General features: G+C 27.6%; 1 pseudogene; it reads right to left on the bottom strand.

Annotated features, from left to right (window-relative positions):
* Positions 1 to 1,371: 1,371 nt before the first annotated feature.
* Positions 1,372 to 5,577, bottom strand: LOC132937037 (uncharacterized; annotated as a pseudogene).
* Positions 5,578 to 23,813: the final 18,236 nt, after the last annotated feature.

The raw sequence follows: 23,813 nt of genomic DNA, 5'->3' as shown, positions 1-23,813 counted from the left end.
CATTTAAAGTTCAAATTTTGACAAAATACGGAAAAATCACGAAAAATAGCAAATTATTTTGAGTTGAGAATTCATAAAAAATTTTCTTTTTAAATCTAAGATTTGAAAATTTAATATAAGATTACTCATAAGTTTGTCTACTTTTATCAAAAAAAAAAATGTGTAGAAGAAACTTAAATTAAATTTTTATGAGCGTCTGAAATTTATATTTTTACAACATTTGATATTTACTCGATTTCTCATGTAACAATTTTCTTATTTTATTGTAATTGAAAAACGAATGACTGTAGATACTTGAAAATTTCACTGAATGTTTATATTAGGTAGCATTTTCTATACACCATTATATGTTGAAAATATTTTGATTCTTTTTGAGCTGTTTACAGACATTGTCAGTTTTCAATTTTTTTAGTTTTTTTTTCTATAAATATCAATAAATTTTTATTTGTTGGGTAAAAAAGCGTGAAAATTGAATATAAGGCTCCTGATATATCGTTCTAATAGCAGATGAAAAATATTAAAAATACATAAGCACAATTTTTTTTTATAAGCATTTAAAGTTCAAATTTTGACAACATTTATCAAATTTATAATTTATTAATTATTTTGTAGTTAAAAATGTATAAAATGTTTAACTTTTATGGCTAAGGATTGAAAATTTAAAACAAGGCTCGACGTAAATAGGTTATATATAAATTACTTTATTCACAATAATATCATCAAATATACTTGGTAATATCATAGGCTGACTGACCGTTTTCGCTCAGAATCGTTTTTTCTTATACAATGATATTATATCATTGAATTCAAATTTAACACCATCCATTACAGTGACCCACTTGTAGCCTACTGTACAGCAGAGCGACATCCACTTATCCACCTTTTTTTAACGAATTTTATTTTGATAACGCTTGATCAATATTAACTTATTTATCACATTACAACTTTTGTATTTTCATCAAATACTTGTGCAACAATATATTTTGTTTTATTTTACATGGTCGTTTTTAAATAAATTACTACCTTAAGTGGGTAAAAGTTTTTAAACACTTTTTATAGGTATTCTTTACAAATCTGGTTGTAACTTAGATAAGTAGGTTTATAATTTAGTATTTAGAATCTTGTATTTAAAAATTATAGATTAAGTTCTAGTATATTGGCCATCCCTCAACCCTCATTATAAATAGTTTGGTTTCATCAAAAGAACCTTTCATTAATTATGGACACTAACATATAAAATAAAATATTTCATTTAAATCTCAGAATTTCTTTTCAAGTTTTGATATTTGGTATTGTTTAAAAAAAACATAAAAGAGTAATAACTACATTTCAGTATATAACTATATTATACTATAAGTACATGATGCAGGTGACTAAGTACTTAATATGCACAAAAATTGTATAAAATATTAAATTTTAATAGGTATGTTAATACAAAATAACGAATTATTAACAAATAGAATAGGTGTACAATAAGTTATGATAAAAACATTCTTTGAAAGCGAAGTACATCTCCTCAACAGACTGGGCACGTTCTTTGATATTGACCATCCAACACTGAAACGCATGTTTCACACACCCAGGCGTGACCACAAGGCAACACTATATATTGAGCTACATTTTCACCAGGAGTAGTAGTTAAACAAACCATACAATTCCTTGGATTGTGTACTACTTCTGGTGCATTTTGTGATACTTCTGGATCTGGTTCAACAAAGTCATCTTCCAAAACATCATCATTTGACTCATGATCATGTTCAATACCTAGTGCCCAATGTCTTTGCCTTCTTTCATAGCCAGCACAGGAATATGAACATTTCACTAGAAATTGCCATACACTTAATAGACCTGCTTCATGATGTTCAACAGCCCTTTTTATCAACCTTGAGTTAAGAAGGTACTTAGTTTTGAGATTCCTTGTTGGTTGCAGACCGTTAGAAATTTGAGTAACCGTAGTGTGGTACTTTTGGCTCAACTCACATATTTGACCTGATGATTTAACCAAATTTATTATTATAATATTTTATAATATATGTGTTTGTTATACGAACATAATATACCTAATAATATATATATATATATATATATATTATATGGTTATAAAACATAATAGTATATAGCTTCATATTATCAAATTATGCAGTTTAGCAAAAAGTCAAAGATTGTCTTAACATCACGGTTTAAAATAGTACTATCTTAAATCATGCTTAACATTGATGAAACACTTTTCATCAAATTTAAAATGATACTGAATTCATTATTATAAATGGTACAGGTAGGTAGGTATTTAATATTTATGGTTAAGACTTAAATTTAATAAATATTATGTACATGATTTTCAAATTGCCCACTCATAGAACTATAAAGAATATTGAATTAAACGCACAGAACAGTTAAGTTACCTACTACATTTGTATAGTTAAATAATATTATATAATTTGTAAAGTGACTCTAATAATTGTTTACTTTATAGTTTACACCATTTATAACAAGTAATCATAAATGATACTATACCTAGCTAAAAGCTAAAGTTTATTAATTAATGTTGATTTTTTGGAAGGTGCAAGAGTATTTTTAAATCCTGCTATGAGAATGTGATGTGGGAAGTGGCACACCAAAAGTATGAGGTGCATCTAAATACTAAATAGGTAGTCATTTAAATGTTCAACACCTTTGCGAATTATTTTATTATACACTAATACACTGCATTATACAGTATAGTATTTACTTGACAGTTGACATTAGGACATTATAATATTACCTATATCTATTATTACCCATATACCAATATTGGTAGTATTACATTTTAAAATAGTTAGGTATGTATTCAAGAACTTATGGTATAGCATAAAACCACCACTGAAACACTAAAAAGTACATTCTAATTTTAGATCCAAACTTGAAAGTTGAAACCTATGTTAATTGAATTTACTATTGTGTGGATTTCATCTGGTGAATAATAAAAAGTTCTATTGCTAATGGCCATTGTTGCCGATACTTTAGACCAATAAAAAAAGAAAAAAGTTATATTTTATTGACCAAAGTAAAAATAAAATAAAATATATTGATTTTAATATTGAAAAGATGTTGTTTTTAGTTTTTACACAGATAAAAAATGGAAATTAATTTAACACTTACCAAGGAAGACCCATAAATTCGGATGTGCAATAGAGAACTTGTGTCTCAAAAAGTTATGAAAGCTCTCCAAGTTATTATTTGTCCTTCTTAGACACCATTCACAGATAAAACATTAACTCCGATACGTCCTATCCAGTAACTTTAATGTTTAACCATAATAAAAAATGTGTATTTTAATAATTGAAACAAATTTATATAGTAAATAAAATTATTATGATGTAATACTTTTGGTAATATTCAAAGAGATTAGTTAATGGAACGTTGTGGTGGATAGCATATGCCTTAGTGAGTAGAAAACCTTGTTCAATTTCTGCACTAGGTAATAATGGTAAACACGTTAGAATTTTTAAAGTCTTCAAAGCATATGGATTTGAATTAACAGTTGGTAAATAATTCAAAGATTTCATTTTTTTCCATACTGCCTGTAATTAAATTTATATTAAAATTAAAAAATACTAAGTGATAAATATATTACTTATAACTATTTATACTGAACTTATACATTTTGTTTCGTTATAGTTATAAAACTTTAAGAGGAAGTGATAACCTAATTTTCTGTCTTCATCTATCTAACGAGTATAATATAGACCATATTTGAGAAAATGGCATATGTATTTGTAGAATATTATTGTTTTAATGTAGAAATTAGTGATATTAGTTCAAAACTGGAAAATTTACAACACCATTAATTTTATTTCAGAAAAAAACATATTTTATCAAAAAGGATTTAGGTATTGTTCAAAAATATTATATTTGTATAGTCTCTTATAGTCTTATTCAAATTTAGCAGGCAATAGATATAGAAACTCAAATTTCAACCCAGAGTATTACTTTTATTTTGTGCAATGTTGCTATATTTCCCATTAATATAGGACTAGACAGCATAAGCGGGTGCCGGGTATCAGTCAGATATAAAATTATGCTAATGCATAGAAAAATGTCTAAAATGCCATATTTAACAATAAACCTTATTTATAATAAGTAATAAATTATTTTATTTACAAAATTAAAAATATTTACTCTTTTCTAAAAAATGTAAATGTTTATAAATAACAACTTAAATTATATATATACTTTTTTGGAAAAATAATCAAAAATGGTTTATGTTCCAACTAAAGTACTAATCAACAGTAGATATACTTACCTGGTTATGATGGAACCAACACCCTAAGACACGTGTCCCTTCAACACCTATACTAGAAGATAATGCATCTCTAAGTGCTGGTTCAAAATCAGTCATTATCAATGATGGCGATAAGTAAGGAAATAAATTGTTCTTCATATAATCCATCACGCATTGATATGAGTTTCTGGATTTTGTTTCCATTAGTGCATAGGCTATTGGTATCGACTGAAAAATAAAATATCATGTTTTAACTACAATTAATAATTAACATTTTCTGTTAGGTAGATACCTATTTTATAGAAAAATAATAATAATTAAATCAATAATAATTATTAAAATTTAACTCTATATAAAATTAAATACAACTTACTAAATTATCCATCATAAAATGAATACTCAGCAGTTGACTGCCCATATTAAACGGTACTATTTTAAATGTGGCATCCGCGTGGACCTCAGTTATGGCATGTGACAGAACTAAATTAATTAAGCGTGTACATGCTAATATAACACTGTATTTACCTAAACATACATTTTTTATCTTAGTAATCCAGATATAATACTTTTTGTCTCTATACATTTGATCACACAATTTAAATGAATATTTACCTAGCATACATAAATATATTAATATTATAAAATACAACATATTATTATAATGAAATAAATAAGCATATTATGGGCATACTGGTCATGTAGGTATTGTGATTTATTAATTATTGTAACTAGAACTTAAACTTAATAAAGATCTGATACAAATTATGGGTTCTGAATGTTTCATAATATATTTATCAAATTTAAAGTATAAAATAGGTATCATCACAAAAATTCCTGGTAAATTTTAAGAAAATGTATTTACAGATAGTAATTATAAAAGATAAAACTAAAATTGTATATCCAGATACCTACTACCTACAGAATTTTAGATAAAAAAACAGAATCTTTGAAGAATCAAATTTTGACATTATTGTCATCTAAACTTTAAATTCTGCAAGGTATAATTTGACAGTAAAAATATTTCATATTAAATATAAATATTACCGTCAGGATCTCTAACTAATCCACTAAATATGGAACTGTTGCAACACATATATCTGGATAAATCTCCATTATCAAATTTGACAGCTAACTCGTGCAACGAATGAGGTAAAGCTGGTAGGGAGGATCTCCTAACTGAGCGCATTATATTTTCTGCAGTTGACCAGGGATAAAAACCAGCAGCAACTCTGTGTCTAAAATACATTAATATATATTAGCAGGATCAAGTAGGATACTAAAAAATGTATAGTATAAGTATATGATACAAGATATAATCATACAAGATACTTTATAAAAATATAACTATAAAGAAGTTTCACTTCAAAATTTAGCTATATAAATACTAAAATAGGTAGGGTAACTTAGAAATTGAATCTTAATAATTATTAATAAAAAACAATATTTTTTAATGATATTATTCAATACATGTACTAGTGTACCATATGCATTACCTTTGTGCTTCATCATCATAAATCAGTTTCAATGAGATGTTTTCATTTTTAGATCGTTCCTTCAATGCATCTCTAAATAAAACAATCAGATTTGATTCATCGTCTCTATTTGCAATGTGTGCTCTTGAATGTGGTTTTAATTCAGAAAATGTATCATCAACATTTTTCCTAGCAGTTCCATCACAAAAGAACTCCTGAGATTTTGCACATTTATAGTAACTAAAAAATATTAATGTCATTAATATAAAACATGGTGAATGATTAGGGATGAATGCAGTTTAGCTCAAGAGATTTTTGTGAATTTTTTGTTTGAAAATGTGTATTTTTGAATGTATGTTTATGATGGAGCTTTCAAAAAAAGTCGGTTAAAATATCTCCTTTGGAAATTATGGTAAAAAAATATTCATAACTCCCAAATCGTGTTTGCAAGTTTAAAGTGACTACAAAAAAATATAACATTTTTGAATTTTTTTTCGTAAATTTGTGTTTTTTTTAATCTCAACAAAAATGGTGGAATCCGAAGTTACCTATATGGATATAATATTATCGTACTTATCATTAATAAAATAATTTCAAAAAAATAAAAGATCTGAAGGGTTGACGAGTGGGAATATTGTGAAATTAAATAATGATTATAAATTATTAGGTATATTTATAAATAATAATAATTATAGTGTTAAAAGAAGGTTTCAGGACTTCTTGCATTTGCATATTTTTTTTGTAGTGGTCGTTGTAACGTGACTAGCCGTTGATCACAGATCGCTGGAGTTAATCGACGTTTCGTTGCTTATATATAATTAATATCGGATATTATAGGGTACCAAAACACAAGAAAATACTTTGAACTGATTTTGTGGTATGTAATACTATGTATTGTGGGCAAAATATATAATAATAGTACATGTATAGTGGGGCGGTCGCGACCAATAGGGGGAGTATGACGAATAGTAGTAATAATAATAATATGTATAAATAATAGGTTACAATAATATAATGGGAATAATAATAATAATTAACAATAATTGGTATGTGGCTGTCAGCCGACTCACGAAACCATCGGATGTCGTTGGATATGGAGGTCCGTGTTCCGATCTGAGATTGCCAAAATGGTTCTTGGTTGTAGCTGGTAAAAGATATTCTTAACTGTATAGTTTACACGATTATAATATCTATATTGTGTATTATAACGCCGTTACAATAGTAAAAAAAAAGGCGTTATGACACGGTGCGCTTTGAACGGGACCCGTCGGCGGAGTGATATCAGACATTCAGACGGTAGGTTCGCCGATGATTGTGGTTTATATTAATATATGCATAATTACGTAATGTACGTTATCTGTGTCCAACATACTCGCACCATTGAAAGACGAGTATGACTTTCAATCATTGAAGGTGATAACGAGACACTGGAGCAGGTATACACGGCTCTTCCTTCCTTATGGTGATGGTTTCGGAGCCAAGTTTATATAAGAAAACTTATTTTTATAATAATAAAAGATATAACATAACAGATTATAGGTATAAGGTAGATTCATATCGGGACATACATAGATATAATAAATAGAAAATAATAATACACAAGTATAATAAAACAAGATTATATATAAATAGTAAATAATAAATAATTATAATTACAATGATAAATAATAGGATATATTGAATAGGAACTTATATGGATGGTGTGTAGTTACAGGTGCGTTCGATTGACGTATACGACCTCCAACTCGAAGTATACCACATACGTCAACAAACGGTGACAGTTGAGCTAGCGATCGAGGTGAAACTTTGGCATCTGGGACTTGCAGCGTTTGTAATAAATTTGAGAAACTATTTTTTTGCGTTGTTATGACGAGTGAAATTATGGCATTGTCTAACTCCTCACGCGACAAAGGTTCCAGTAGCTTACGTTTTTGTCTTGTTCGTTGACAGAATCGTATTATCCACGCTGTGACGCGTATCAACCGGGTGAACGGGAACGTTCATAGAAAAACTGTTTTGCGCGGGTAAGAATCACTCAGACTGTAGTCCAAGCTAAGCAACCAGATTTTCACACTATAAAGAGGAGAACATATTTAACTGTGTAACGTTGATTTTATTTTTTCGATATCAGAACTAAAAAATAAGTTATTCAAGATCGAAAAACTCAAAAATAAGTTATTAATAAATTATTTTTTGTTTGAAAATGTATATTTTTGAATGTATGTTTATGATGGAGCTTTCAAAAAAAGTCGGTTAAAATATCTCCTTTGGAAATTATGGTAAAAAAATATTCATAACTCCCAAATCGTGTTTGCAAGTTTAAAGTGACTACAAAAAAGAATAACATTTTTGAATTTTTTTTCGTAAATTTGTGTTTTTTTTAATCTCAACAAAAATGGTGGAATCCGAAGTTACCTATATGGATATAATATTATCGTACTTATCATTAATAAAATAATTTCAAAAAAATAAAAGATCTGAAGGGTTGACGAGTGGGAATATTGTGAAATTAAATAATGATTATAAATGATTAGGTATATTTATAAATAATAATAATTATAGTGTTAAAATAGGTTTCAGGACTTCTTGCATTTGCATATTTTTTTTGTAGTGGTCGTAGTCCGTAAATTATAAATTTGTTTTATGAAATAGCGAAATTAAATATAAAGTTTGAATATTTTTGTATATATCGTCATAATTTAGGAAAAGCCCATCGTTTGAACAACTTTTAATATATTTGTGCATTTTTTGCATTTTTTTTATTTAAGTGAACGTAAAATTGCATGCTTGAGTTTTGTATTTCTAAAATTATAAGTAGGTATTAGGTTTTATCCTTTTCTCAAAAATAATACAAAAATTTAGCTGCATATATTTAAGCATATTTTGACAATTTCGACTGCATATTTCGATGACTTTTAGTGCAAAAAGTCCCGAACCTTAGTTATAAATAAAATATGCAAAATAGCAAACTCCTAAAGGATATAAGTTATACTTTGAAACTATCCAAGTTCAACCGATACATTCTGATTGCACCATTGTTCTTAAATGGCAGTGTTGGGAAGGAACGCGTTCCTTTTATAGGAACGAAGCTCGGAACGCGTTCCATTTAAAATATAGGAACGAGGAACGGGAACGAGTTCCTATTTTGAAGGAACTTGAACGAAAATTTCCGTTCCTCAAATAATGAAAAAATTTTAACACGTTGAGTGCCACAGTATATTTTATGAAGCGCATATAGTGTGTTTCCGCGCCAAAACTGAGCCGCGACGCCGTCGGTCGACTGCGTGTCGTGTTCCAGGTCGTTTCCGGTTCCGCGCGCCAAATTAGTTCTTCTCAAACAAAACAAAATGTCAGTATAAAAATATTTTTTCAAATAAATTGAATTAAAAAAAAAAACAGATTGTTGTATCATACTATGTCCTATACTCCTATGGGCTATAAGCCTATAACCTATAGCATGTCTCTATGTGTGGTGTATCGTGTATAGTACACACTATACACTGTATACTATACTACTATAGTAATATACATGTATAATATTATGCAATTATGCAATATGAATGTATATATATAAAGTTTCAAGTCTACGCTATACAACTTTTGAATTATAACAAAAAAAAATCTAAGACAAATCATTTTTGTTAAAAATCGGTGCTCCTAGAAAGGAGTGAGTTAACCGATTTCAGTGGTGGTCAATGGTGTTTTTTGCGAAAAATTTTTAAGTCAGAAATAATCGGTTAACTCTCTCGGTTCGATTATTTCTGACTTAAAAATTGTTCGCAAAATACACCATTGACCACCACTCAAATTGCAAAAAAAGGAACATGAAGGAACGGGAACGCGTTCCTTTTTAAAAAGGAACGGGAACGCGTTCTTTTTTCGGGACAGGAAAGAGGAACGGGAACGAGTTCCTTTCTTACAGTAGGAACGAGGAACGGGAACGAGTTCCTTTTTAAAAGGAACTTTCCCAACACTGTTAAATGGTTAAAAAAAGAACAATGATTTCCGGAAAAAAATAGCTAAACTGCATTTATGCCTAATAAAAATCAAAATTCAATTAACTGTTCATTGAGTTTTAATTTTTAAATATTTGTTTCATGTTTGTAGTGTGTAACTTACGTCTTACTATGACTATAGTTCATACTACCTAGGTATACACTTATATATTATTATATTTTGTTACTTACGCGATTCCATTTTTTTCTTATTATGCCTGTACATAAAACCATTTAAGAACATGATTATATATACCTATAATATATTGTAATTAAACCGGAAAAAAACTCCAGAAATTCACACTTAACAATTTGCAGTACCGATAACGTATGCGAATCGATTGAATCGTATGACGTCTATTATACGGCTATAATACTTAAAATACGATTAAAGTTTTTATTGTTAAAAAATTTATTATTTTTGAGTTTTTCGATCTTGAATAACTTATTTTTTAGTTCTGATATCGAAAAAATAAAATCAACGTTACACAGTTAAATATGTTCTCCTCTTTATAGTGTGAAAATCTGGTTGCTTAGCTTGGACTACAGTCTGAGTGATTCTTACCCGCGCAAAACAGTTTTTCTATGTTTTACATTTGAAAGACGGAGACACCACATGAGCTGCGTATAGCGTCCTCTAGAAATAATTAATTATTATTTTCCTAATAATTTAATTATTAGTAAAGTTTTTATAATATAACTAGTCGTATTTCTTAATTTTGTAATTTTAAGTTTCAACTTACATCACTAGTATCACAATATAACTTCTAATAATCGATACAAGTAAGGTATTCTATAACGTGAACGGAGTATAGCTTTTATAGCCTATAATCTATACCACCCAGCAATATTCAATCACATTAAGGTGACCACATTAAAAAAAACAAAAACTAAGTTTATATCTTATTATTTTCGATATCTTCTTTCACTACTTATATTCTTTGGTACAGCGGTATAGCTAGAATTTTGGATTATGTGAGGTGGGATGTTGTTTATCCTGGCTATTTTTAATTTTGATAAGTACTGAGAATAAATCCAATTTTTAAAATATAAATCGTGTATGTACACCTACCTATAATTTACATAAAATACACGCATCTTTGTAAAATCAATACAGTATTCATTGTTCCGCTCAGAATCTAAAACCTAATTTTGAAAGGTATAAGAGTTCAATTTCAAAATTATGGAAAATTTATTTTTAAATAACCATACGGAATAGGATTGGCCATTGGATACCTAGGAAGATTAAGTAAGGTAAAACACAGTCGGTTCGCATCACACCATCATTACACTTGCATATTTTATAATATGTGATTTAGCAAACAAAAATGTCATACAGTGTGATACCTATTACAATAGTGCTAAATCAAAAAAAGATTTTTTGCATTTGGTTTTTGATACTAATAAGGTTAGCCGTTACAGTATTTTAGCTACCTGTGAGTAGAAAAAGTAAACTATAAACACCCTTTAAATCTTACGGAATCTATTGGTATAACTAGTATTATAAATAAGTACTAGTATTCATAATCGATGGTATTACTTATAAAATTAGTCGATTATATTTTTTTTATAATACATTCAATAGATTAATTAATCTCTCTGCAATTTCAATAGAAAGCTTTTAATTGTTTAATCTGTTTCAGAATGTTTTCCGAGTTTTTCAAAAGATATTTTATTAGATGATTTTCTTGGTCCATAGGATCAGGATAAAAATCTAATTTACTCATAATAATAAGCATATGTATTACAAATTTCTAAAATATTTAATCGATATATTTGAACATGTATATCCATCGGATATGAACAAAGATGGGTAAATTAATGAAAACCATTAACTCAAGCTAAGTTCAGTTAAGCGAGGATAAGATCGATAAGTTGACAGTTAACAGTTAAGAAATCATACATTTAACTCGATATGTTAAAAGTTGATAGGGACAAAATATTAACTTAACTCAGTTTAAAAAAAAAGTTAATATACTTTTTTTAGTTAGTATGTGGATCACATAAATAGTGACTGCGTTCTTTCTAATTTCCTAAATTATTATAATAAACAATGTTATTGAACTTTCATTGTAATGTACAGTAATTATACCTATTTTACTTTACATGATTATTAAATATTTAAATACCTACGTTCCACACATCACAATAAATAAATTAATAAATATTAATTTTATTATACCAAATAAAAATTTAAGGTCATATAATACTTATTATCAATTATGCGTATCTAACCTATTATAACAAAAATCCATTTACAAAATTATTTTATCTAGAAAAATAACAGAAATGTTTGTATTATTATAGTATTGGATTATTTTATTTTTATTTTTACTTTTATTTTAGAATTAATATTTACGTATGAAACCATAAAAACGAAAAATTTCAAAAATGTTTAACTTGATGCTGATTATTTTTAAACAAACTGAGGAAAGCTAAGTTATTTAAACTGTCAATTAAACTAGTTAAATTCACAAGTTGATTGGAAAATTAACTAACTAGTTAATGCCCACCTTTGGATATGAAATCAAATTTAATAATGAACAATTTATAATGTGTCTTATGACTGTTGATACAACTTTTTTTAATTTTTTGAACAAGTCCTTCAAACGATTTTCGTAAGAAACATTTAAACATTTGGTAAAAAAAAAATTTATAAAGTAGGTAATATTAATTGGTATAACAACCAAAAGATAACGTGATAACAAAAGGTGATGGCGCTGCGGTAACGTACACTTGACTGACAGCATACGAATAAATTAGAAATATATTATGGCTTCCGTCTTAGGACTGCACAGTCGTCGAAAATCGGGTACTTATTCAAATAGCCCGCCTCGGCCGCGAACTTAGAAGCGATGGTGATCCCTAGCGGACCTTAGAGGCAATTAGCATTTAATATTTTAGGAACCAATTATTATTTTCCGTAATATTACGTTCCGGTATTTTACGTTCCACACTATAAATTTCCGTCATATTACAGTCCGTGGTTTTACGGTCCGGGATATTGCAGTCAGAAATTTTATATTCCGTCACTTTACGGTCGGTGATACTACGGTCCGGAATCTTACGTTCCGTGATAATACAGTCCGAGATATTACGATCTGAGATTTTACATTCCGTGATTAAACATTCCAAAATATTACGCTCCGCAAATTTAATTTCCGCAAAATTACGTCCCGTTGAATTATTTTCCGCACAATTATAGCCCCCCGTTGCAACCTGCTCGGCCACTCCGTCCCCCCAAAATCAAATACATTTAGTTTAATATGCAAAAATATTTGAATTTTGATTGTTTGCATCATAATTCATAATCATCTAGTTGGTATTTTAGGGGGAAGGGGGTCAAAGTATAGTACTGTAGTTTATGATTATATTGTATTATTGCATGATTGCAAAATGTTTATTGTGTTAACATGGATAATGTAGGATAGGTATTGGGCATTCCTATTAGGAATTTAGTATAGGCTTAAAATTCCGGACGTTACAACATTTACCTATTATATAATAACACGTATGACATATTGAACAATAATATTTAAGTATAATATAGTAAGTTATGTGAACAATTAAACATGTTTTAAATTATTATTCAGTATCTATACCTAAATAATATAATTTCTAGAATATTTAATCATAATTCAACATAAACTATATAATAATTTACTAGATGGTGCTACATATTTCATATTTATATTACGTCTTAATAAACCTGCTTTTTAGTACTACAATTTTTTACGATTTTCAGATAATCTTTATTTAATATTTTTAGTCATAATTATTATAATAATAATATGTGGGTTATTATTATCTTATTTTGGTTTGCACTTAAGAGATTATACTTTTTCCGTTTATTAGAAGATAAATTAATATATTATATTTAAAAACTATGGTGTATTTTGGTGCTCATTAAATTGTACCTGTTTTAAATATTTTTCTTTTAGGAAAAAATTAATAGATCCTTTAAACCCTGTTTCTACTTAACATATAAGTACTATACTTTATTATTTTATTAGATTTATACAAGAAACAACAATTGGTTATAAAATGAACGAATTCTGTGTTCTATAATAATTCTTTCATTACCTATGCTTAGATTTTTCAAAAATGACAACAATTCCATTTAATAATGAAAACATTTCTAATAAAGGTAATACAAAATAACCATCTGGACCAATTGTACCTATTTAGATTTTAGATTCTGAGCGGAGCGATGAATGTATTGATTTTACAATGATGTGTGTTTTTTATTTTTAGTTTTTATTTGTGTCTGTGTACACGATAAGTAGTCGAAATAATGCTTCGATTTTCAACTTCAGTATCTTGTTCGATGGGAAAATGAATCTAATTGGTGCATTGAAGAGTTCAAAATTCACAGTCATTTTCAAAAGCACCGGGAAAAACAAAATACAATTAAGGAAAAACAGGAATTTTTACACAAAATCAGTTTTTGACAAATCCGATTTTGGTTTTTGGTGAAGCTCTAAAAAAAATTACCGTAGAAACATAGTCACAGTTTTTATTTATAAGCATTTAAAGTTCAAATGTTGACTAAATACGTAACTATCATGAAAATATGTAAATAATTTTGTGTTAGAAATTCATAAAAATTTTTCTTTTTAAATCTAAGATTTGAAAATTTAATAAAAGATTCTTCATAAGTTTATCTAATTGTATAAAAAAAAAATCTCTACTGGAAATTCCAATTACATTTTTATGAGTGTTTGAAGTTTTTTTACAACGATATCAACGTTATTTCGTTTAGATATTCTTATTTTGTTGTTATTAAAAAACGAATAACTGTAAATACATGAAAATTTAACTGAATGTTTATATTCTCATTTTCTAATTTCTATACTTGATTTGAGCTGTTTACAGACAATTTCAAATTTCAATTTTTTTAATTATTTTTTCTGTAAAAACAATAAAGTTTTATTTGTTGGTCCAAAATGTAATACAAGGCCACAATGTTATACTTCTGATATATTGCTTAAATATCAGTTGAAAAATATTGAAAGTACACGGGCATAACTTTTTTTATAAGCATTTAAAGTTCGATTTTTGACAACATTTAACAAATTTATAATTTAAAATTGATTTTGTAGTTAAAAGTTTATAAAATGTTACAAATTAACTTTTACAGCTAAGGGTTGAAAACTTACAACGATGTTCCACGTAAGTAGGTTATTCTGTAACCAAAAAATCTCAACAATTTAAAACACGGTGTTTTTTATAGTTATTTTATGTTCAAATTTGGATGAAATTACATAATAATTAACCAAAAATAACGATTTTAGTTATTTTTTTGTGATTTTATAGTACTAATTCAACTTATTGGCTACCGTACTAATAATAAGTAATAATAATATATAAATATCCACACTGATAAACTGTCGCCGCTCAGATTCGTTTTTCGTACACAATGATATTATATCATTGAATTCATATTTAATACCATCCATTATACAGTGACCCACTTGTAACCTATACTGTATAGCAGTGCGACATCCACTTGCCCACCTTTTTGAATAATATTTGTAACTTTTTCTAGATACCACCTAAAATATTTTTTATTTATTACGTTTCCATTCAAATATAATTAATTATAATAAATTATCTAGTATTAAAAATGAATTTCAACAATTAATATAACGGTAAATTAAATTGTCTAAAAAAAAATAATGAATCGAAATAATAAAATTATTTGTCTTTATACGAATACATATTATATAAACATATATGGGGGATTATTGCAATCATTAAACTTCAGAGAAAAGTATTAATATATAAAATGACAGGAGTTAAAAAAAAACTGATGAATTAATTAAAAAATTGATTCAAATCAAGTATGAAAACTAAATTTAATAATAATTTTAATATAGGTATATAAATGTGGTAAAGAAATACTGTATATTTGAGAAACTATAATAAACATTTAATATCGAATTATCATAAAAAAATATTAGATAATAATATGAATAAAGAGAATATTCAAATTAATCTTATAAAAATTAAAAATAATTTCACTAAATAAATATAAATTTAAAATGAAATATAATTTCTTTTATAAATATATAATGAACAGCTACAATCAAACCTCCCTAAGATTTATACAAAATGAAAGTAACAGTAAAGGTATAAACATTTCAAAATGGACCAAATGGTGGAAAATTTTCCAAGAAGGTAGGTACATAATAAATATGCAAATTAACACCTTTTAAGAAATTATAAGATTTGTACACATTTTTATTGAACAGATAATAACTATAAAATGAAATAATTGTATAAAATACTAGGTAATTAAAATAAATAAATAAATCAATATTTAATCAAAAGTTGAAGTTGTTATTAAATTAACTAGATAATGAAGAAATAATTTATTGGTTGACTGGATCTACAATTAAATTCCATGAAGATATTATAGAACCACACAATAAAGAACAAATTTATTATAAAATCAAACCGAAATTTGTTAAAATTGAAAAAAAAATAAATGTAGAGATTAAAAATTAAGAGGGAATCAAAAATTGTTAGGTATAGATAATATGAAAAACCCAGCTCTTGGTATTATTAAAAAGTGGTTGGAAAAGCATAAAGCGATTAAAGCTCACTTTTATGTTACTACAACCTACGAAAGAGTTGATAATAAAAATAAAATTAAGCAGCATAATATAATCATTTGCAAACAAAAAATCATGAATTTCTTCCAGAATCTAACATGTATTATATATTATATCAAAATATGAATGAGAAAATAGGTAGGTACGATACGAACATGAACTTATTTCTGATAATTTAAAAGGATCTCAGTGGGTTTGAAAGTCAATTGATAGTCTTCAAGTTACTATAAATAAATAAGATTTATAGAGCTGGTTCATTTATTAGATTTTTTAACTAAGAAAAAAGTAATTATTTAAGTTCAAAATAAAAAACATAAAAAATGTTTTTTATAGTCTACTTTAGGTTACGTATTAGAAAAAAATGTGCTCCAAACATTACTTTGTCCATATTCCGTGATCTTCTTCTGCTTCACTGTTGGGTGAGTCTGCATTTTCGGAACAGGTCATAGGCACATTGTCAGATGAGCAATAAGTTTAAGTGTTGGCTATAGGTATTAATATTTAAAAATAAACCAAAATTTAATGCATTCATTTTTATGGATAGGTATTATAAAAAGTGTTTAGCCCAAATGTTTGGATTATTATTCTTATTTTATAATTGTTATATTATTTGATGAATTTGTAAATCCATCCTGATCCATCCTGATCATGTTGCTACACTATTAAATAATAACACGCTACTACACTACTTAATAATAAACAAGCAAATACCAACTAAATAATGTTGTTATTATATTTTAATTCCCGGACAACGACGCTAGTATTATGTGTTGCCTATCCTCCAGTCGAGAAGGCGTGCGTTCATAATTTTATGTATCCATAAAAGGACTGTTTGCGACGATTCATACGTAATTTTATGTTAACACTATATTTTTCAAAACCATTCACATAATATATTACTTTTATTTTTTGTAGCTAAACATTACAACATATTAGTTAAAAACTTAACTTAAATGATTATACTACCAAATATTCAAAAATCAGTGCCATAATATAACTAAAAAAATTATTCATTCCTACAATTGTAAACATCTCTAGTATTTTTTGTTCAAAAAATTCTTTGTTTTAATATATTTTAGTTTATATGTCAAGGAAAATAAGATACAATTTGAAATATTACTTTAATTGGGTGTTTTGTTAGTAAAAATGTAGAACAAACTACTTAATAACATTTGGATGGACTCATATTTACGTAAATAAGTAAATACAATTTGTCAGCTTGAAAATTTAAAAGGGTTAATGAAATCCATTTTTATCATTCAACTCTGATTAAACCAAATCACCGAATGTTAAATTATTTCAACTATAATTTAATACTTTATTAGTATAGAATAAATCCAAATATAGGCAGTAGCAATATAAAATATAAAAGGTTGATGTGTATAATTGTCACGGGTCTAGTCTAGTGTCATCAATTAAACTATGCATTTACAGTGACCAAATAGTTACTTTATGTATATATGTATAATTTATATTGAAACGCAAAACATTTTTATTTTTTATATCTTATAAAAATAACACTCATATAAAACAGTTTTTAACCACCAAACGTTTGTTTAAATTTTTATTCCTGTGTTTGAACACCTAAAGACATCCAGCACCCTAAACCCGAAATCTAAATAAATGATACGGGTTCAAAGACCTATTAAAATCGATTTTGTCAAAAACTTGTTTCATCATAAATGTGTTTTGTGGATGGGTACATTTTTTTCCAACCAATTTTCCCGATGCCGATTTTTGTACAAATTTGTTTATTAGGTACCATAAAAATTCAAATCAACCAGGTTAGATAGACCTGGTAGCTGCAGGATGTATCCAAGTAAAAATTCCCAGTACTTACTAAATGTTTAAATAATTGGATTCAAACCTGCATATTCCTTAACGTCCTTAATTTATAATATACTCAAATCTGTGAATACTATTCAAATCGCGTGGCCAGATAGCTTCAAATTATATACCTACAATATTTGCAGTTGTAACTAAACCTACCAACTTGTACGGAGATTAATTAATACTCGCGAAGGCTAAAGGTAATAATATATTAGTTCATTCGTTGCGTTTAATTCGTTTTACAACGGCGCGCCGTAATAACATTATATCTATGATTCTATACTAAGATATATTTTTTTTCGTATGTTTTTTTCAAGAAATGTATTTCCTTCGACTTTGCCAAATGTTGGGGTTTAGGAGATGTAACATGCGATGGTGATTCTTGAGGTGAAACGACATCATTCTTTTTATTTAATATTATGGAAGCTGCTTCGTCTAGATGGAGCAGACCAATACCTAGGGACATCACATTAATTCTTTCTTGCAGTATATTAAGTTAGTGTTGGAGTTGTACTATGCTCTAAAAAATTATCTTCCATTATGTAGAGGTACGTAGAATAAAAATGAATAGAATGTGATCGAATGATCCACACAGGAACTATAATACACTGCTAAACTGCTTTAACATCAAGGTATTACCAAAATACTGATATGACATTATGCTTATGACTTTTATCAAAACCAATAAATATCATCTACACATTTCAGATAGTCTGGCAATTAGGCAGGTTTAATAGTCATATAGAATACATGGTGGCGTACGCAGGGGTAGAGTTTTAGGGTTCTGACCCCCCCCCCCCCCCCCATCTCCCCAAAAAATTTATTTTTTTTACAAAAAAATCTTATTTACCACCATTTTGGTACACACAGATCAATTGTTGGTAATTTTTAAGAGATTTTTCATAGATATAAAATAAATTGTTAAATATGACAACGACGTCGATAATCATAGTTTCGGTTTTTTTTTTTTTTTTGGCTGATTTAGAATATTACTAAACGTCTGCCATGATCGATTATGTATCATCGTTCATCGATTATTACCACGTTTATTACGGCCCGAAGAGGCGATGTAGACGATCAGGTTAAATACTGTTAATGTAGACTAAATAATGAGACTAGCTATAATATTTTATATAAAAATTGTTTAGAAAAAAATAATGTAAATTATTTACTCAGGTAAAACCTTCACCGAACTAAAATCCTGTGTACGCTACTGAGAATACAGATAATATTTGTTGTATTTGACATCGGCTCAAGGTTAAGGGATATAATCAAATTATAGACGTGTACGATAAATGTTGTATTCCAGTACACAAAGTGAACGACCAGATTTGTAAAAATGTATAAAAATAAGGTGTTAAATTGCAGTGACCACTTCATGAAAAAGTGACCATTTTGTGAAATATTTTCGAATTTCACGAAGTGTAAAATATCCGTTTCCATTTCATGAAATGGTCACCTTTTCATGAACATTTTGATTTCGCGAAGTGGCTACGATATAAATACGCTTTGTCGCATTTGCTTATTATTCAAGTTAAGAATCGATTGTAAATTTCTTATAAAAATAAAAAAAAAACTTTTATTTTTATTAGCAAACAATGTTATTTATATGGACTTGAAGTTTTTTGTTATTAAATATTACATTTTTTTGCTACGCACATTAAGCTATATCACAAAGTATTTACACCATTCTACGGTAGGTACCTACATCAGTATTGAGTTTTAAATTGATAACAGCTGTTAATATTATATGAAATAATATTATAATAATTTATTAAATGATATAATGTTATAAATTTGTTTTTGTGCAAAAATTAGTTCAACCCACCCCCCAAATCATTAATAGACGAATTAATAACTTAAGTATAGGTACGTCGCGATCGTAGGTACATATTATAACGATAAATAACATTAGAAATTGAGGCTGAAAGATTTCTCTGCACTAAAACGTTTTTCGCAAAAAATGATTATCGATGATAAATGTATCGTCAGACAATTCATTGGACGAATCACTTTCAATATAAATATTGTTGATACATTTGTAAATCCATCCTGATTCATGGAAGTTTAAAGCTATTCCATTCAAGCTGATCCTTTTGCTACACTACATTTCTTGTTATTATATTTTAATGCCCAGACGACGGCACTAGTATTTTATGTTGCCTACCCTCCATTCGAGAAGGCGTACATTCTTAATTTATTTATTTTGGCTGTTAGCGACGATTCACACGTAATTCGATGTCATATTAACACCCGATATAATTTTCAAATTATTAACATTTATGATTTTTATAATTTTTACTACATACTAGTTAAAAGTAAGATTATAATGTAAAATAGTCCAAAAGTATTGACATAGTTGAATTCACCATTTCAGTTATCATAATATTTCTAGTATTTTACGTTCAAAATTTTTTTATTTTCATATCCTTGTACGTAAATAAGTGAATAAAATATATCATCAACGGTAGGTACGTTTGTATTGACTATTATAAAATATTTCTTAAAATAGATAATTGTAAAAATAAATTTTTATTTTATATTTTTATATTATTTTACACCTATACATTTAACAACTTAATTAGGTACCTATATATTTATATTAGTTTACTAAAAACTGAAGTAATTTCGTAGTCGTCAAAGTATATTATTAACCAGTCGTTGGTGACGCTAATATTTTTACATCGTTAGTGATGTGTTAGCGTTTTGCTCACATATTAAATAAGATCATCTTGAGAGAAATAAAAACTGTTTTGTTAATTAATTTATAAACATTTATGCTTCTAACAATAATGATAATAAGAGTATTCCATAACCGAATATAGTTGAATTCAAACTTCGTTTTTTGGTATCTAAAAAACATTGTGGAATTTCGCGTTTATTTTTTCTTATAGTACCTACAATTGTCAATTTATGGTTTTCAAGTAAATCAATGGATAATGGTATCGAATTGTACCAATTTTCCATTGTTATATTGGGCTCAGTTTTTGATATAGGTGCGATCATTCGTTTTACTATGCTGGCTGGACTATTGTCGCATTTGTATGGTCCATTCGGTTGAGTACCCACGTATACTTCCATGTTTGATGTATAAAATGACTTAGAGTCAACTAAAGCTTGTATTTTTATTCCGTACTTGTTGGGTTTGCTTGGTATGTATTATTTAAAACTGCACCGACCTCTGAATCCTTCCAGCATCTCATCAATTGTGCAGTTTTCTCCAACAGTGTAGTATTCTAGACACCGTTTCACAAATCCATCAATCTGGTGAAAACTCATCATTACACCATAAATCTTTTAGATTTAGATGTTTACTGCGCAAAAATCCAGCAAGATATAAAAGACCAAAAATCGCGTCGATTTCGTCTTTATCAATATCTGGTATGATATTTTGTCGTTGATATTTTTTACGTATTTTATCTAAATATTTGTTTTTATATACTACTATTTCATTTATTACAGAATCGGGAAAAAACAACTTCCAACAGTCCCTTTTTGCAAGCTGAGAATTTATAACTTATATAAAAAATATGAATTAACAATAATATGAACATTGAAAGAAGCGAGTGTAAATATTTTATTATAAACTCTGATATATTTTGTCTAAAATGTTTATTGATGTATCCATCACTGTACAATAAATTAAATTCTTGTAGATACGCATCATGTTCGTGGAGTTTAACTTATCAGTGGTGAGTGGTTTGCAGATCACCCCCCTCCCATGTTTAAAAGACGAAGTTGACATTATTGACATTTTTCTGTCATATCACCGCTATCTAATATTCAGGCTCATCTGTTGGCTCTCACGAGTAATAAATTACTAATAGCAATATAAAATTTCCTTAGACATAGAGGCCGACAGACTGTCTCCACTCAGAATCGTTTTTCGTTTTTCGTACACAATGATTTATCATTGAGTTTAAATTTAACACATCCATTACAGTGACCTACTCAATGACAAGGTAGGTACACTCGACAGTTGACACTTACTTATAAGTACAGCCAAGTGACTTTGTTTTTTTATTATCATATCATCAGCGTGCACGGAAAGAGTGTGTTCGTGGAAGCTTCAGCTTTTTCTGAAATTATAAGTTAATTTTTATATTAGATATGAAGTCTGTACACGTTAAAGTCAATTTGTCTTTTATTAAATCATTAGTTACAAAATATATTTCTGTATGGTCTTGATACAATAATCCTTAATCAAACCAAAAAATATCTTATTACACAAGACATTGAAATAAATATTGTAAAAAGTATTGCATAAGCCATGAAGAGATTAAATTAGTGTATTTACTTTGCTAAGAAATATACGTCTACAACCAATTTTTTACGTTCAGTTGGATATTATAACATAATCACTACACAGTTAACATCTTAGATGGGATGAGCATAGCAAAACGAGTACTTACTCAAAATTTGGTATAGGTACACATATTTATCTCATTTAATTATTCTCTGGTCTAGACGTATATCTCAATAGGTATGTATACTTTGGAAAAGTATTCCTATTAAAATTAACATATAAAACTATTTATTTAAACTTATATATTTTATTATTTTTAAATAATACTATTGAGTATATTCTATTGTACACTATATTATAATCAATGATAATACATTCATTTTAATAGACTTTTTAAATCGAATATTTATTAAATAATGAAAATTATTGCATTATTTCTTGATAGGCACTTAATATATAATAGTTTTACAGGCTAACTTAAATTAATTCATACTAACCGAAATTAAATTTTAAAGGCCAAAAAATAAAGCTTTGTTCATTTTTTGGGAGGTCAAAATTCCTATTAGTATATACTCTTCGTCTCTTCCCCCCACCAAAAAAAAAAAATCTAAAAATTGTATTGAAATTAAAATTTGGGAGTAAAAATCGGGTTTACGGACAGGCTCGTCCCTCGTCATATTATAAAATTGTTATAATTTATAACACCATCAATATTATATAATCGCGCGAATCTAGAGGAGGTCATCTGTGAGTATTGAATCAAAGACGACATGCCTTAGACCAAAACAAAATACTTGTCATCTAAAAAACTGTTCCGTAAACATCTGGTTGCATAATATATTGTTGCCATTTATTAATATATAGGTATAGATACTAGGTAGGTATATTATATTATACAGCGATGTCTTTCACATAAACACTAGGGCATCTCATCATTCACATCTATCCATATATATATATATTATAGACAGATAATAAATTCTCAATCACGTCCTTCAATACTAAACATGGGTGTAAAGATAATATCTATATAATATTATAATACACTCATATCTGTGAATACTATCCAAAACGCGCGGCCAGACAGTTTTATATTATGTAGGTACCTACAATATTTGCCGTTGTAACTATACCTACCTACTTGTGTACGGAAATTAATTAATACTTTTGAAGGCTAAAGGCAATATATTAGTTCATTCGTTGTGTTTAATTCGTTCTACAACGGCGTAATAACATTATATCTATGAACTTTTTGAACTTCGGAATCACAATAAAAATTGTTGTTTAAAATATTTGGTCCTCAATATCTTAATTACCTTATAAAACATTACATATTTCTATTAAGACAATTCACCAAAATTCCCATAACACAAATATAATTTAATTATAAAA

Source organism: Metopolophium dirhodum, chromosome 1 (genome assembly GCF_019925205.1).
Source record: "Metopolophium dirhodum isolate CAU chromosome 1, ASM1992520v1, whole genome shotgun sequence".
Taxonomy (NCBI): domain Eukaryota; kingdom Metazoa; phylum Arthropoda; class Insecta; order Hemiptera; family Aphididae; genus Metopolophium; species Metopolophium dirhodum.
Note: the sequence above shows the minus strand (reverse complement) of the source record. Positions and strands in the feature narration are given on the sequence as shown.